General features: G+C 43.8%; 1 protein-coding gene across 5 annotated transcripts in view; it reads left to right on the forward strand.

The window, feature by feature from the left end:
* The window catches only part of INPP5B (inositol polyphosphate-5-phosphatase B), a 214,173-nt gene that overhangs the window by 57,530 nt on the left and 142,181 nt on the right, over window positions 1-14,462 (forward strand). The gene's annotated exons all lie outside the window — the stretch shown is intronic.

The raw sequence follows: 14,462 nt of genomic DNA on the forward strand, positions 1-14,462 counted from the left end.
TCCCACCCTCATCCAGCACTGTCTAGCGAGGTACACAAGAAATCCAGATTCCCAGGTGCATTTACCATTAAAAAGAGGTAAATTACATTTTGCAAAAAACACAGGAGAGAGCAAACACCTCGTGCATTACCATAGATATGTTCATTGAATCCACAAAGACAAATGGATACTCACATGTCGATAAGAAAACAGCAAGTAAGTCTGATCTACTTCAGTTAGAACGCAGTATAGCTTGTCCTAGGACCCAATGGTTGGATAGCTTATGTGTTTTGGGGGTCATGCCCCTTTCCTGAGGAAAAGTAAAGGAGCACGACCCCCGAAATGCATCAGCCATCCAACCATTGGGTCCTAGGACAAGTTACATTGCGCTCTAATTGGAGTAGATCAGATTTGCTTGATGTTTTTTATCGGCATGTGAGTATCCATTTGCCTTTGTGGATTCAATAAACATATCTATGGTAATGCATGAGGTGTTTGTGCTCTCCTGTGTTTTTTGCAGCTTGTTTGGAAGACTTCCTGGTCTGTGGAGGGCTGCACCCTTGACTGGCAGCAGGATTGAAAATTTCCCTTGGTTTTAGCGCTGGAGTGGTTTTTAGAGAATATATATAACATGTTTATCACTCTGGAAATAAAAATGTGAGGCTTTAGATCGAGCCCCACAGCAATCATTTACAATTGATATTCTAGTTTTTTTTTTTTTTTACTGGTAATGGCTCTTTTAAATAAGCTAAGGAAGGATGAGGGATTTAAATACCTGTTCAGCTATATGACAATTTGTGCTGATTGACAGTAAACATAGCATAGCAAACAATAGCAAATATACTTGTCAGAGCCGGTTCACATAGAGGCGACACGACTCCTTACTACTTCGGGGGCGACTTGTGCATTACAGTGCACCACGACTTCGGATCGACTTGCAGGGACTTCACATAATGGAAGTCTATGCAAGTCGCTCCGAGGTCGCCCCGAAGTAGTACAGGAACCTTTTTCTAAGTCGGAGCGACTTGTGTCGCTCCTATTAGAACTGGTCCTGTAGCGGTCAATGGACCACGAGGGAGCGTGACTTGTCAGGCTGACAAGTCGCGCTAGTGTGAATGGGCTCTTAGTGTAATGCTTACTCAGCTGAAGCAGATTTTGCACAGCTTTCAAATCTATGGGCAAAAAAGAATATTTGTTACATTTTGGATAAAGTGGGGGAGAGTTACTTTCTCCATCAGTGACAATTGTCAAGATTCATCAAGCTGCTAAGGTACCTTAAAGCCTAGGATTAGGTAAATACATTTTTTAAATGTCAGCACAGGGGACGTTACTTAACACTTAATGCGAACAGTCCCTTGTGTTGGTTCTGGCTGTCATAGTGGAAATCCAAAGTCCTCTGCCCTCCCCCCATACATCGTAGCTGTAATCTGCAGGAGGCAGAGTACTTTGGATTTCCACTATGACGGCTGGCACCAGCACAAGGGACATGTTGCAATAATTGTAAGTAACGTCCCTGCAACAAATGTAGGTATTTTTGATTTTTTTGTAAACTTTTTTTTAAAATTAAACTTAGGCTTTAAAGCAGTATTAAACCCAAAAGCAAATATATATTATATTGTAGTTTTTTTCATGTTTATTAGAAAAAGGAAGGGTTATAATCCCTCTCATATTTTTTTTTCACCATCTGTGTCCCATTGCAGAGATTTCCCTTCACTTCCTGTCCCATAGCCAAAGTGAGAGGAAATCCCTGCAAATTAAGGGAATTCCTTGGGGCCTCCCAGGTCACTAGAACTAGCGTTCATATTGGAAGATTTCCCCTCTATTATATTCTAGGGACAACCCAAAATTTGAGATTTTCTTTTACTTTCACTCTCATTGATAAAGGTAAACAGGATAAAAAGAGAGGGTGTATATCTTTAGCAGGGGCACAGACAGCAATAAGAACCTGACCAGGGGTCTAATCCCTCTCCATTTTATCCCAGATTTAAAAAAAGTTTTACCTTTTAGTTATACTTTTTTTTTTCATCTTTTTTTGTTTCTTTATTTTTACTGGTGAACCCGCTAGTGATACAGTTCCTGCCATAGGATGACACCGCTCTTTTCCTATACTGTATCTATGGAGGAGCAGAGTTGTCACCCTAGAACAGGAAGTGTTTTAGGTTTACAGAACATCTACCCCTTCTCCTTATTTCTAAGAGGTAGAGTGTACAGAAAGATAACTGGATTTCAGGATTATTTTTTGCACTTATCAAAAAGATATAATAAAGCCATTTCAACTGTATATTTAGCAAGTTAAAAAAAAAGAGGGAAATTTATTGTTGGCATTTACATACACTTTAAGGCATGCTAAAGCAGATGGTTATTAACTATTGCATATCACTTTTTGGATGCTGTAGGTCTGGGGTCGACAACCCATCACTGCCATACTGACCCCTATACACTTCCCTGCTGACCCATCTACACTGTGCTGCTGACCCCTATACAGTGCCCTGTTGACCCCTGTCCTATGCCATGTTGACCCCCTGTCGTTCGCCATGCCGATTCCCAATCCTCCACCTTGCCAATGCCCTGTATATGCCCTGCTGACCCCCTGGACCCTGCCTTGCTAACCCCTGTCTTCTGCTCTCCTGACCCCTGCTTTCCTCTGTGATCTGCCCTACAATTTGCTGACTCCTGTACTCTGCCCTGCAAGCTACTGAGCCCTGTCTACTGTACTACAAACTGCTTACCCCTGTATTCTGCCCTACAAACTACTGACCCCTGTACATTGCCCTAAAAAACCAGAGAAGAAGGGGAAGGGAGAAAGAGGCACCAAGCTGCCAATGGTGCAGCAGAATTTATTTAACAGTATATGTAAAAATACAATAAAATTGTACAAAAAGTCGCTTAAAACTGGCATATAACAAGCTCTGTGTGGAGCCACCAGTGCACAGTCTACTCCTGACAGAGTCTGCTGAGATGACAGAAGCGCTGCTGAAGCCTGGGATCAGGACAAACAGGACAAACCACCAGAGAACCTCCATGAGAGAGTTGAGCAAGGAGCTGTCAATGGAGTTGTCAGATTTCAGGAATCCTTTCAGAGGCATCTGGCAGCTCCATTGACAGCTCCTTTCTCGAGTCTCCCATGGCGGTTCTCTTGCGGTTTGCCCTGATCCCAAGCTTCCACATCGCTCCTGTCATCTCAGCAGACTCTGTCAGGTGTGGACTCTGCACTGGTGGCTCCACATGGAGCTTGTTGTATGCCTGTTTTAAGTGACTTTTGTGAGTGCAATTTTATTGTATTTTTACATACACTGTTGAATAAATCCTGTTACATCACTGGCGACTTGGCGCCTCTTTCTCCCCTTCCCCTTCTTCTGTTGCAGCTTTCAGGTTCCCAGTCAGTCCATAGAGGCAGCCTAACTCCAGCCAGCTGTGTCGGCAAGAGACTAACCACTAATTGATTATACCCAGACCTCCAGGGTTATGTATGTCTATATATACATGCATATATCTTTGTCATTTGATATCAGTTTATCAGCATTATTTGAGGTGTACCTACTCTCATTTGATGTCAATATAGTCCCTCATACACCATTCAATCTGACTGCTTAAGATCATCCCTTGATTGTAACAAGCAACAGGTGTAGCACTGAGTGTTTGGTAGTTATTCTCTACAAACTACGGACCCCTGGACACTGCCCCCCATACTACTTACCCTGGCCAGTATCTGGCCAGCCAGTTGAACCGGAACTCAGAGTAGACAGCCAGGCCAGAACTGAGGCCAGCCAGACCTGTAGCTAGTTGAGCAAGTTAGCCTGCAGTGCCAATTTTTATGATCTCATGATAGACTCCTGCGTTAGACTTAGGGCTCTTCCACACGGTCCGCCTCCGTAGGCGGATCCGTGCTGCTCAGCAGGGATCGATCTGCTGATCCCCGCTGAGCCGGCGGATGACAGCTCCGTCTCCGCTTGCAGTGCGGAGAGGGAGGTGTCACAGCCCCCGCTGCTCTCTATGGGGGATCGGATGAGAGCAGACCGCCTGTCCACAAACATTTAATTTGTAAAAACACCACATGAGAGTTTTTTGTAGTAATACCACGAATGGACTACTGAGGAGCATCCAAATGGATAATGCCTGACATGTTTCGCGGATTGTGTCAAAGCATGCTTGGAACCTAAGGGGTTAATCCTCTGCATTGTGTAAAAAGACTGTTTGATCCTGTCTTCCCTGATCCTCGCCTTCTTCCACTGTCCCCAATCCATCTCCTGATAGAACAGAGGCTAGGGGACAAGCTGCACATGTTCAATTTGGTGTGTATTTCTAAAGAGCTTTTTTGTTTTTTTTTACTTGGGAGAGTGCAGTGCATGTGATCAGCACAGGGCCAATCAGCACTGTCCAGATAGAGGGTCAAAGGTCCTGCAGCCTTGAAGGACAGTCAGAGGAGAATGAAAACTCCTCCTACAAGCTTTAACCAGACACTGATAGAAATTACAAGACTATATACTGCTATATACTGCTGATGATAAAAGGTATTTAGCAGTTTATATTTACTAAAACGATTGCATTTCCATGTTCTGTGTCCTGTGGGAGACCAGATATAGTGAATGCAGGGACCTGGGTTTAGTAACACTTTAACGTGACCAATAACTCTCCAGACATGAAGAAAAATGTAATGTGAAAAATTAAACTGAATGCAGATTTTCTCAGTAAAACTATCTTTTAACCACTTCTGGACCGGATGGATTTGCCCCCTTAATGACCAGGCTATATTTTGCGATTCGGCATCGCGTTATTTTAACAGACAATTGCGCGGTCTTGCAAAGCTGTACCTAAATAAAATTGATGTCCTTTTTTCCAGAAATAGAGCCTTCTTTTGGTGGTATTTGATCATCTGTGCGAATATTTTTCACATTCTGCTATATGACATTCCCAAAAAAAAAAAAAAAGAAAATCTAAATTTTTTAACATTGTAGGCCAATTTGTTTTCTGCTACATATTTTTGGTAAAATTCGCAATAAGTGTATTTTGGTTTGCGCAAAGTTTATCACAGCTACTAACTACGGGAACGATTTATGTAATTTTTATTGTTTTTTTACTAGTAATGGTGGCGATCTGCAATTTTTTGTAGGACTGCGACATTGCAGGGGACAGATCGGACCCCTGACTGAAATTTTCGACACTTTAGGGGGACCAGTGACATTACTACAGTAATCAGTGCTACAAATATGCACTGTTACTGTAATAATGACACTGGTAGGGAAGGGGTTAACACAGTAAGTGATCAAGGGGTTAAATGTGTACCTAGGGGCATGTTTCCAACTGTGGGGGGGTTGGCTTGTGAAATGATCACAGAGATCTGGGTTCCTATATAGAAGGATCACAGGAGCTCTGTGATCATTCCCAGGAGAAGAACAGTCAGCTGTGTTTACAACAGCCAACCGTCCTTCTCTCTCAAAGGGGAACGATCGCGGGTGTCAGGCAGCAATCGGAGCCGCGTGACCCGTGCATCAAAGTCCCCGCTGACGAGCGAGGGCGCGAGCGCGCCGCTGGCGGTGCACGCTCATCCCCTAGCTGCAGGCCCGCGACCTACGTATACCTACGACGGTTTGCGCAGGAGCTGCTGCCTGACGCAGTATAACTGCGGCGGGCGGTCGGCAACTGGTTAAGATAGGTCAAGTTTATATTTTTACAGTGTCGCTTGTTTTATTACATGTTATTATATTTTTCTACGTTTTTTTTTTTTTCATGCCGTCTTAAGGCTTCATTCAAACCGGAGTTCTTAGTACATCACTGTGAAGAACCATGTTTACCTGCACGGTATGTACTGGTGTTCTGTACATTCCCGTGCAGGCAGTCCTATTCATGCCTATTGAGATGCAGCAACTGCACAGACACAGACACTGCACCCAGTTTGATGCAGTTGCATGTCTTCGAACACAGACAGTATAAGTTTGGGGACACACACCTATACAAATGTCGAATTGGAAGCAGTAGCTGTGTCCATGCAGCCATTTCATCTCAATAGATATAAAAGGAACTGCCTGCATGCAGATGAACAGAACACCTGTGCATCTTTTGCTGGCAAACATGGCCCTCGCAAAGATGTATGTGTAGCACCCTCCTAGGTAGGTGCTAGGTAAATTATAGGTTTTCTTCATCTGCTTATCAGGGGAGCCTAATCAGTAGTTAAGCCTGCTCATTGTGCTCAGTGTGTATTCATCTGGTCTGAGGGAGTGTCCTCAATGTAGCAAATAGGTAGGCCTGTTGGACAGCGGAGGAAACCTGGCCAATGATATACAGGCTTTTGAAACCGTCCTAGTGGGTTTTCACCCAGAGAGGTGGATCATGGGATAGGAAATAAAAGCCGAGAGCACATGAGGCAGGGTGTCTTTGGGAGGGAAGCCAGGTCCCAGGAGGAGGGTGATGGCTGTCTCTCCTCCCGTCTGAGTGGAAAGTGGTCACAGGCAGTTGGCCTAGTGGACCAGGAGTGTTCATTGTCTGAGCCAAGTCTTAAAGTATTACGTTTAACATACTGTTGCTATGGGTAATCCAGGGGAATCCACACTCAGCAGCTCCCGAGGGGACAGTACTACATATGCTTAAGCAGGCCTGGTATACACTAATGGCACTTTTCCACTGCAAGTACCGGCTAGTACCGGCTCGGCTCTACTCGGCCCTGCTTGGCCCGGTTTGCTTTTCCACTGCGGTACCGCATGGTATAGTGTCGGAACGGTTCGGTACGGTACGGTATAGGTTTGCTTTTCCACTAAAGTAGTACTAAAGTTAAGTGGGTGGGATAACAATGGGGTGGGTGTGATTCTCTGACCAATCAGTGGCTAGTAGTGACTGCATGCAAAGGATTGTGGGATATGGTACCAGTTTGGTACCTGTTGGAACCACAATCGAGTAGGTACTGTTTTTTCAGAGCCGTACCGTACCGTTCGGTTCCATGCAGTGGAAAAGCAAACCTATACCGTACCGTACCGAACCGTTCCGACCCTATACCATGCGGTACCGCAGTGGAAAAGCACAAAAGCGCGCCGAGCCGGTACGGTTCTATGCAGTGGAAAAGCGCCATAATAGTGACAGCTGCGGTTGGAGCCACTGTACTAACGATCTGACGTTAGTACAGCGATCTCCCCTGCTGAGCTGTTGTGTTCTAACAGGGGGATGCCCCCGCCTCGCCACACCCTGTCAGAACACTCCATTCAGCGCTCTCTGCTATTGGCTGAGAGTGTTGATCAGGAGTCAGTAGGCATGCTGGCTTTCCAGCATGCTTGTTCAACAGAAGGTGGCCAAACTGCCGCCTTCTGTCAGACCAGCTGACATTCACATGGGCCAAATGTCGGCTGGTTTTTATTGAATTGGCCAATGTCTCCAGACATTAGACCCATGTGTGCGGGGCTTAAATACACCTTGGCAAAGGAGGTCTTACTTTACTAATTGTGTCCCAGCTAGGTAATATTTTTTAAAAGAAAAGATGCCCCACCTCAGTGATCTTTAAACTATTCAATGTTGTTCAGATAGATCTCCACCTCTCAAAGGTTGCCTGCCCCTACTCTGGTATGATATTTAGCACACTGTAGTGCTTTGCAGTTTAATGAATCAATTCCTTTGTCACCATGCCCTTCATTGTAAATGTACTATTGAGAGGGGAAACAAGAAGATCAGATTAACAGCAATGCACTGTGGGTAAACAATAAAGGAACGAACCCTTCCCATTCTGAAAACTAAAATCAGCATTTTAGCTGTCCTTTTGGCCTTTACACACAATCAGAATATCGTACGAAAAATACAACTTTCGAAGCGATTTATGATAATCTGATCGTTGGTACAGACCTTAAGAGCCGATCACGACAGGTTATGCTAAATTATCGTACGGGACAAGCATTGCAATTTTTCTTGTACGATACCAGATCAAACACAAAAAACGTTTAATCATTACAGTTGTCGTTTGAAAATTCAATAAAAATACAATACATTACATCCCATCCAAATTTTTATTCTGTCGTACGAGAATTTTCGTAACTTAAGTAAACTCTTCATTTTCGATATGAGACCAGCATGCAAAAAATACGGACGATTATTGTCAGATAACCTCATTGTGTGTACCAGGCATTATACAAGTACTCCACAATAATGGATGTAGTATCCTACCAAGGTGTGTTTGACACTTGTGTGGCTAAATGGTGTAGATGTAATATCCCAATTTTCAGTACCAGGTCAAAATTTAAAGGCGCACAAACTTGTGCTTGCAAACCTGCAGTATCTTGTGGGCTCATGAGAACAGGATTGCGTATACATGTGTATACAGTATATTTATACAGTAAATTGAAAGCAAACACATTGACGCTCATTGATAACGTGTTGCAAAAACACTTTTTTTGTAAAAACAAATATCCATCTCCCTCAACCAGAGTAAAATGGAAGCCATTAAAAACAGTAAAAAAAAAACACACACACACACACTTTGAGCTTTCTGATTGTAATTACTAATTCCCCAAATACACAAATTATTTTAGGCAAAAAAGCATTTAAGACAATTTGATTTAGCTCAGCAGGGTATACCTTTATTAAAATGGAGCTGACTGTGTGTAATCATGCTGCAGGAACTTATCCGAGCCAACAAATATTATCTGACAGGCCAGCCCGACATAATAGTGCCATATATGGAGAAACTGAAAATAGTGTGCAATCTATTTATGTAGCATCATGCTGAAAAACAATACCAACTGCACCTTATTCAGTATGTTTTACTTGAGCTGTGAACACTTAGCACAACTTTACAGTGACAGCTAGTAGTGGAATCTCACACATCAAACACTAGACTTTGACAAAGGAATTTACTTTTTACACTGGTAACTGTCTGCTTTCTCCACTTGCTTTGCAGTAACTATAGCATGGTCTGAGCCAACTTTTGTCACTAAATGCTAAAATTGCTACATCTCTAAAAATATATAAGTGCCAAACAAAACCAAGGCTGCCACTTGCTGTAAAAGTCCTGGTGAATGATTACAAAATAGAAAAAAAAAAAAGAATGTTTCGAGTATTGTGAATATTCTGTCGGGCTTCATTTGCATAGCTTGTTTGGTTGGAGCAGCAGTCTAAATTTTTTTCTGGAGAGGGGGCTCAGCCTTGAGCACCCAAAGCAAAATAGGAAGGTGGTGCGTGCAGCACGCTATGGTAAATTGTGGGTGTGACAAAAGTGTGCTAACATCAGGAGGGGCTTACTGAGTACATGATAATAAAAATAGCATAGTCCTTGTACCAAAAAAATATACTTTAACCAGTGCCACAAGCAGGAGCCTAAAGCTTAGTACACACCACCAAGCCTGACAGCTCAGGTTGGATCCGCTGTACTAACAATCCTATGTTAGTACAGTGATCTCCCCTGTTGTGCTATTACGTTCTGAAAGGAGGGGTGGCCCCCGCACCAGAACCCTCTGGTCAGCACTCTCCGCCATTGGCCGGCAGAACTTTTCAGTCATGAGCCCTTGACAGCTTCTGTTGGACTGGCTGCCATACACACGGGCCAAATGTCCTCATGTTTCTGTTGACCCGTCCGATGCCGGAACGACATTCGGCTCGTGTGTACTAGGCTTAACAGACACATACTGTATAAACCTTAGTACAGGGGTGTCAGGCTCAATTTCATTGTGGGCCGCATCAACATTTTGGTTGCCCTCAAAGGGCCAGTTGTATCTGTAATACTAGATGTCCAGAGCACCCCGCCATCAAAAAATTAAGAGTCCCCCACCCTCCATTACATCACAGTGCTCCCCCTCGTGCTTCAGGGAGGAAGCTGTGGGTTGAGCTGGGAAACAGAAAGTGCAGGGTCTGCTAAATGCTGAAACCAGGGGAGGCAGAGAGGTGTGCTGCAGCTGCACTGGGAGGTGTAGGATCTGTAGGAGGAGTTCTGTTTTACTTCTCTGATGCCAACTGCTGAGACAAGGTGGGGGCAGAGATAAGGGGGGTGCTGTAGCTGCAGGAGAGGTGCGAGGGCCACATAAATGGCCTCGCGGGCTGGATTCGGCCTCCGGGCCTTGTGTTTGACACATGTTCCTTAGTACAATAACTTGTGAAAATGACACTCTTCCATTACATGTTTTTCTGCACACAGCCTACCTTGAAGAAGAACTTATTAACATAGTCACTGAATACTGAGCAACCAACAACGTTTGTAAAATAAAGCATAATGCACATAGTTCACGAGTCAGAAGTATGTCTTATGCAGTCCACTATCCAGAGGGCAGGAGTGTGTAATATACAGAGAGTAGGGGTCAGGAGTGTATATTACATATAGAACAGGGGTCAGGAGTGTGTAACACTCATACCTCTGGGGTTAGAAGTGAATCACACAGAGTACAGGGGTAAGGAGTGGGTGACGCACAGAGCACAGGAGTCAGGAGTGTGCAATGCAGAGAGCACAGTGGTCAGAAGTATGAATAACACAGAGATCAGAAGTCAAGAATGGATAATGTACAGAGCACAGGAGTCATCATGAGTGCATTATACACAGAGTGAAGGGGTCACAAGTGTGTAACACACAGGGCTCAGGGGTCATTAGTGTGCAACACACAAAGTGCAGGGGTCAGGAGAGCATAACGCAGAGGTCAGTAGACAGGTAAAACAAAAAAATTACCCCATCTTCAAGCCAAAGCCTTCAAGACAAAATTCCCACCAGTTCAGAAGCCCCCCACTAATACAGACACCTCTCTCCCCCCTCGCCCCCCCCACCCCCTGTACAGATCTCCCCCTAGTACCAATATCTCCTCTAGTGCAGATCTTCCTTCCAGTGCAAATCTAACCCCCTCTGCAAGTACAGCTCCCCCTAATGGAACCCACTCACCAGACCAGGCAGTTCAGAGTAAGCAGAACCCCTCGCTCAGCTGTATTACGTAAACGGAGCCAGAGAGGAGCTAAGCAGAACCTCATTTGCTCTGAAATTCAACTTCCAGTCTCTGAAGTCTGACAGCAGGAGTGCGGCTCTTGTGGTTCGGTGCACAATGGCTGTCAGCACTAGTTGCTGTACCACTGATGCTCTGTTGGGGATTTGGACCCCCACTTCTCTACTCCCCTGCCTGAATGTTATCTTCAGGATCTGGGGCACACCTAAACCCAAGAACAAAATCTAAAAGTACTGCAGCTTACTGGTCCTTAGATATGGTGGCTGCATTTTATTTATTTTTTCATTTATTTTAAGCTGGTAATCCTTCCATTGCTTCACTCCTTGTTCTACTGTGACAACTGTACTGAGCTATACATAAAGCTTAGTACATACGATGAGATTATCAAACAAATGATCGTCCATTTTTCTTTTTTTTTTCATACTAGTCTCCGAAATCGAAAACAAATAGGTTACTAAAAACGAAATTTCTCATATGACGGACTAAAAATTAGGAAGTGATTTAACCGCTTGCCGACTGCTCACAGTATATTTACTGCGGCAGTCAGCCCCTCACAGGCAGAGGTCTACGTCGCTCGCCTGTGAGGCTCTGGGGAGCGAGCGCGCGCCCGTGGAGGCACGCTCCCGCGCGGTCACGGACCCCCCCGCGCGTGTGACCAGCGGACCCGATGTCCGCCGGTCACTCGGCGATCGGCGGGGGAGAGGGAGAATGTCAGGCAGCTTGTGTAAACAAGCCACCTGTCATTCTCCTCGCTGTAAAAACACTGATCACATGGATCTACTATGTAGATCCATTGATCAGTGTCCTTACAGCTCAAGCCACAGCCAATCACAGTAGAAAGCACGCCCCTAGGGACACACACAGCCCCTCCCTCCCAAATAAAGTTAACCCCTTCACTACCAGTGTATTTTTACAGTAACAGTGCATATATATAGCACTGATTACTGTAGAAATGTCATTGGTAACCCCAAAAGTGTCAAAAATGTCAGTCAAAGGTCCGATCTGTCCGCCCTAATGTCGCAGTACCGCAAAAAAAAATCGCAGATCGCCGCCATTACACGTTAAAAAAAAAAACACCAAAAATGACAGAAATCTTTCCCTTTGTTAGTAAACGCGATAACTTTTGCGCAAACCAATCAAAATACGCTTTTTGCGATTTTTTTTACCAAACATAGGTAGCATAAAACAAATTGGCCGAAAATTTAAAAAAATTTTGATTTTTACATTTTTTTTTTGGGGAATTTCATATAAAAAAATGGGAAAAATATTGTTATTTTTGCAAAATGTACGCTCTTTTTTTGTTTATAGCACAAAAAGTAAAAATCGCACGGGTGATCAAATACCACCAAAAGAAAGCTCTGTTTGTGGGAAAAAAAGGACGCCAAATTTGCTTAGATACAGCGTCGCACGACCGCGCAATTGTCTGTTAAATTCACGCAGTGCCGAATCGCAAAATACCCCCTGGTCGTTTAGCAGGAAAATCCTCCGGGGCTTAAGTGGTTAATGTATTTGTATTGTATTTTCAGACTAAATCTGTACTAATTAAACAAAAATCATATGATCTGGTATCGTACGAGAATAATTTTCATGTTTCTCTCTTCAGAAAATTTTGGACGAAAGCTGTGTACTAAGAATCAGATTATAGTACGATCGATTTGAAAGCGTTATTTTTTGTACGATATTCTGATCATGTGTATTGGGCATAACGCTGTGTTAGGACCACATAACACTGCTCTCTCTTTTCCATAACAGAAGCGAGTTGTTTTGTAGTGTAGAGAGACAGCAGGGAACAGTGCCTACTGATAAGTGTGTAGAACAGTCAGAAAGTGCAGGACAACAGTGTATTTTTGGCAGGACAGGTATTTCCAGAAGCAGAGAAGACAGGAATTTATCAGCTCACAAGGTTTCTGGCTAGATGAACAGCTATGCTGAACAGATATAATAAAACTCTTTTGATGGTATATTTAACAGACCAAAAGATAAATGTATTATTAGAGTTTACAAGCACATTAATATATGGTTTGCCAAAGAATAAAAATGTAACATAGAAGTGATAGCTTGCATGCTAGGAGGTGTGAAATGTCACAGCTGGAAATAACTTATTTATGCATTTCTTTATAGAAATGATGTGTTCATAAGTTCAAGAAAACCTAAAACCTTGTCATGTTTTAAGTAAATGTGTGAAAAAGATTGTTTAAATGTAAATATTCTTTTTAACATGTGCTAATGTTTTTATAAGCTGATCAAATTTCAGCCGGCTCCAGATCAACTGGACGAAACTCGCTTTACGAGTGGCCCAAAATATTTCATTGAAAAATCAAAGGAATGGGTGGAATACCAAATAGCTCTCGGCTGTCAGAATACAATAGCTGCAGCAAGAGATTGGTCAATCCATGAGCATGGATGGAGGAATCTTTTAAATTTTGGCATGTGTGTAGCCAGCTTTTTTTCCATTCACCCATTTTAGGGAGGATAAATTGAAACGACAGAGAAAGTAATGAGCCAACCTTTTCTTCCAAACTGGAATTTCCAGCAAATATGGCTAATATATGGTTAGCTAATTTGCTCCACTGAGCACACTGATTTGAACTGTTAAAGTAAATATTCCCTAGTCCGCTGGCTTGAGCACAGCATGGGTCCCCTGCCTACCCTGAATAAGTCAACAGTATCCCCTAATGATGGACTTGGTGCATGGCCTGATGGATGTCCAAATAAGGGAATTTAGATCAAGGTGGAAAATAGTTTTTAATTTCTTGCTGCCTTCCTAAACAGTTACGGAGTACTACTTTTTTTCCATAAGTACATTCAGAAAGGATAGAGCAGACACAGGTAAATAATTGTTTACTATGCTTTGCTTTATTCCCTCCTCTTTAATCTAACCCCTTCAGGAGTCTTGTACTTTAACACTGACAGGTCATTGGCCAGCCTCATGCATAGGTTTTCCATATAGAGTAAACTACTTGCGCTTTTCCACTGCATGGAACAGAACGGTTCGGCTCGCTTTTGTGCTTTTCCACTGCTGGTACCGCATTGTATGTTGTAGGAATGGTTCAGTACGGTACGGCTGCGCTTTTCCACTGCATGTAACCCGAACAGTACGGCTCTCAAAAACAGTACCACCTCGATTGTGGTTCCAAGAGGTACCATACCCGGTTCCATATCCCACAATCCTTTGCATGCAGTCACTACTAGCCACTGATTGGTCAGAGAATCCCACCCACCCCGTTGTTATCACACCCACTTAACTTTAGTACTACTTTAGTGGAAAAGCAAACCATACCGTACCGTACCGAACCGTTCCAACACCGTACCATGCGGTACCAGCAGTGGAAAAGCAAACCGGGCCAAGCAGGGCCGAGTAGAGCCGAGCCGGGACTTGCAGTGGAAAAGTGCCATACATGTGCATGGGTAGGGCCGCCAAAAAGGGAGTACCACTGGGCCTCCTTTAGGGGGTTCAGGCACACAGGGGAGCCCAGACAGCAGGGGGGTCAGTGCACCAGGACAATTACAGAGCAATGCACTGTGTCTTTGTCTCTCCCTCCAGCAGCTGAAATTCGGTTTCTCCCTCTCTCTCTCCCCCGACTTTAAGCTGCT

The sequence above is a fragment of the Pelophylax lessonae genome (genome assembly GCF_965119305.1).
Source record: "Pelophylax lessonae genome assembly, chromosome: 2".
In the NCBI taxonomy this organism is placed as follows: Eukaryota; Metazoa; Chordata; class Amphibia; order Anura; family Ranidae; genus Pelophylax; species Pelophylax lessonae.